Raw genomic sequence first — 4,014 nt, forward strand, 5'->3', positions numbered from 1 at the left:
CCGAATTAATTGACTGATTAATTGGAGGGCTAGCCCCCGCCCCTTTTTCATATTATTCTAGCAAGCTCCCTACTATGGCAATAGGCCCTAAAATTCTATGGCCTTAGAAAACTATAGAAACGGGCACTGATTAATTCGACATCTTAGTTCGATTGTTATTCTAGCTCGCCCATTGCCCTACCCCCATTGCCCTACTATTTCAAGGGGGTAGGGCAATGGGGGTAGGGAGAACTATTTGAGATTGCAAGCTTCAATCAAGCCCTACAATGGCCGAATTAATTGACTAATTAATCAAGGGGGGAGGGCCCCTATGGGAGGCTAGTTTCTAGTTGCGGGGCCCTTTCTTTTCTTTGTTAATCAAGCCTACACCTAATGGCTTAAGCCGCTGTTCCCATTTACTCGCTGACCCATTATGCAAAAGGTACGCCGTTCAGCGCTACACTGACCCCCCGCCCGCCCACCCGCCCACCGGGGACCCGGGGGGGACCCTTTCCACGGGCCCCTACCCCTATGGGCCCTATCCTCGGCCCTATCCTCTATAGCGCTGCAGGGTGGGGGGGGCCCCCAACTTTATTGCCGTTGGGACTGACTATAATTAGCCTTGATAGTGCCGTGATGCTACGCCGCGACCGACTGATTGTTTACGCGCATCGGATTCCAGGTCTGTTGCACTCCCTTTCCGAGGGTTCTTTTCACCTTTCCCTCACGGTACTTGTACGCTATCGGTCATTGAGGAATACTTGGGCTTAGAGGGTGGTCCCCCTGATTCAAACACTCCGCGTTTTACTTGACTGGGAAGAATCGAACCCGGCTAGATAGTAGGGGCGGTAGGGCCCCCGGGGGCCCGGGGCGCCCTATCCAAACTATCCCCTCTCCTCCTCCCACCCACCCCGGGGGTGGGGAACCAATCTACAGGGCTATCACCTTCTTTGGCCAGATCTTCCAACCTTTTCACAGTTCCCCCCGGTTCTTCCATCATCCACCCTGCAGGTGAATGAATTGCACAGAGAAGAAGAGCCCCTAACAACGCCCCTACCTCTGCCTATTAGCCTTGATAGGGGGGCTATAGTTTAGCTCCCGGATTCTATAGCTATAATTCCCCCCCACCCTGCAGGGCCATCTATTCCCTATGAACCAAAGGTATGGCGCCCTATTGATTGTTGGGGGGCAGGGCTCCGCTGATGGATATTTGCCCAATCCGCTTTCGCTCGCCGCTACTAACGGGGTCTCGGTTGATTTCCTTTCCTCTAGCTACTTAGATGTTTCAGTTCGCTAAGTCGCTTCGCCCCCACCCCCCACTATAGAGGTAGGGAGTGGGACACGGTTTCCCGATCGGAGATCCATGGATCACGGACGGTATCTCCCCATGGCCTTTCGCCTTTGGAAGCGTCCTTCCCTCCCAATGCCCGGGCATCCATCCGATGCATTCCGATACAGTAGGCATTGAACCGACTGAACCTACAATTCATCTACCTCCACTAGAATCTCTCCTCCCACCCCCTGCCGCACTCGATTCTATACGTAACATGCCCTTTTTAGCCCTACTATTTGCCCTACTATTCTATTATTCCACCCACCCCTACGATTTTTTATCGCCTGCCATGCGAGCAGCCTGCTAGAGTGACGCATGTGACGTATAGACTCTGGAATCGACTAGAAATGCAGGGTGGGAAGCAATAGTTTCATTAATCAACCTGGGGCCTACTATTATTCATTTTGATCGCTACATATGACTGGTTCAGCGACCAAACGATATTTCCCTAATAAACCATCTCTCCATTTCTCAAAAGTCTGGGTCATATGACTGGCAAACCGACCCGGGTGGGTGGGAACTATAGGGCTTTAGCTTTGCATCTCTCCATTGAGAATTTTGATCGCGAATATGACTGGTTCAGCGACCCATATCAATTCCCCGAGCGGAACCCTACAATAATCTGAAGGGGGGGGTTGATCAAAAGTCTGGCTCCGTAGACTGGTGAAGCGACCCCCCATAGAATAGTAGGGATGCAGCCTATAGAATTTGAGGGGCCCGTTTCATTTTAGTACCCGGGGATCGATCCAACCAAAGTTTCTATCGGTTCAATCAGCCAGCTCCTGATCCGGCAACCGGCCTATTGTTTCTTGCCGGCGGGTGGGAGGGAACTATAGCATGTTACGTATAGAATCTGCCCCTCCCTACCTTCCCTTCGCGTTTCTTGAAACATAGGCCAATAGAAAGGCCCTACTATTCTAGACGAAAAAGATGTCGAATCAATTGCTCAAAATTGGACATGAAACTATCGGACAGAAATGGAGAAACAATGCTTTCGAACTTTAGTTGCATGTGACGTATAGACTCTGGAATCTATGACTAGACCCTATAGCGGAAACTCCCACTGCCATTAATCAACCTGCCAGCCCTTTAGATAGTAGGGGGGAAGCAAGAGTTCCGGGAAACTAGAGTTCCGGCGAGAAGGGTGGGACTATAGTTGCCGGTACTTAGATTCTATACGTAACATGCCCCCTTGAAAATAGTAGGGCAATGTAACAATAGAATAGAGGGCCACCCACCCAACAACGTTTCTACCGACTACTAGAATTCCCAACCCTCCCGCCTCCCACAAATGGCATCTACCCTCACGCTACCATAGAATTGTAGGGGCACAACATTATAGGCATGTTACGTATAGAATCAGCCCCCCACCCAACCCCACACACGAGCCCCCGCCACTAGAGTCCCTCCCACCCAACTCTATTCGGGTGGGTGGGAGGAGGAGACGCCAGGGCCGGGTTCCGGTTTGAGCCCTACTATTCTAATGGGGTGGAGGTAGATGCCTAAGTTGTTGTGGGTGGTCCCCTACGGCTATCCGGGTGGGTGGGAACTATAGGGTTCCCCGTTCGAGATCGATGATCAAGTCTAGGATAAAGGAAGAATTCGATCGATCTCCCCCCACCCTCCCATAGAATAGTAGGGGCAACATCCCGCATGTGTAGTATAGAATCTGCTGGCGAATAGTAGGGGTAGAATAGCCCGCCCAATAACAACAGCCGGCCCCCCCGTTATTAAGAAAGAGGTAGATTAGAACCGGGAGATTGGGAGGTTGCAGCCGGGCATGTTACGTATAGAATCGAGAAGAGAAATCATCGCTACCAATCCCAGCCGAATTATTGTAGGGGCCTCCCACCCCCGATGCCTGACGTTATTGTGGGGGTTCAATTGCTCCCATCCCAATGCCCAGAGATAAAAGTGGCTGTGGTTCGGGCCGGGGTGATTGTATTGTAGCTTACTCTAGCAGGCCCCCATAGAATTGTAGGGCCATAAAGAATTGTAGGGGGGGTGGGGGAGAATGGTAGGTGCATGGGGCTTCTAGTTGAATCGAGAGAATGGGGCTTATAGTTTAATCGGTTGAAACGTACCGCTCATAACGGTGATATTGTAGGTTCGAGCCCTACTAAGCCCATTCCCCCGGGGTGAGATATGAAGAACGAGTCGATCGTCAGCTCCGAATAAAGCTGGTATTCATCTAAGCTGGCTAACAACAATATATGGAGGGCTGGCGTGCTGGCTATCTTACTCACCCCGTAACCGCCATTTCTCTTCCTATGAATGCACTGAATTAATGTACGCCTGCTTTCCCTTACTCTAGCAAGTGGCATTAATCCTAAGCCATTAATTCTGATGAAGCGGTGGTAAGCCCCTACTATTCTATGGGCCCCTACTATTCTAAGGTGGGGCGAGACGTTGGGAATTCTGGTCCCCCCCCCCACTAGTCACCCCCGTTAGTGAAAACTGCTTTTCAAATTAGGTAGGAGGTGAGGTAGGGTAGCTATAGGAGGGTAGGGCTCTATTTTATCCCCACCCTTTTATCCCCACCCCTATAATGGATTATTCCTCCCCCACCCCCGGTGATTACAGGTAGTCACCCCCGGGACTCAAGGGCGGGGCGCAGGGGTAAGGAGGGAAGGAGGGCGGCAACTTCGACGTTTCTAGTTGGACAGCCCACCGAACCGGCCCACCACTTAGATATGCTAGTG

At 51.4% G+C, this 4,014-nt stretch overlaps 1 non-coding gene across 1 annotated transcript; it reads left to right on the forward strand.

Moving 5' to 3' along the window:
- The first annotated feature begins 3,366 nt into the window (after positions 1-3,366).
- TRNAM-CAU (transfer RNA methionine (anticodon CAU)) lies at positions 3,367-3,440 on the forward strand. Its single transcript has one exon. It is a non-coding gene; the product is annotated as a tRNA-Met (tRNA).
- Positions 3,441-4,014: the final 574 nt, after the last annotated feature.

The sequence above is a fragment of the Cryptomeria japonica genome, unplaced genomic scaffold (assembly GCF_030272615.1).
Source record: "Cryptomeria japonica unplaced genomic scaffold, Sugi_1.0 HiC_scaffold_886, whole genome shotgun sequence".
In the NCBI taxonomy this organism is placed as follows: domain Eukaryota; kingdom Viridiplantae; phylum Streptophyta; class Pinopsida; order Cupressales; family Cupressaceae; genus Cryptomeria; species Cryptomeria japonica.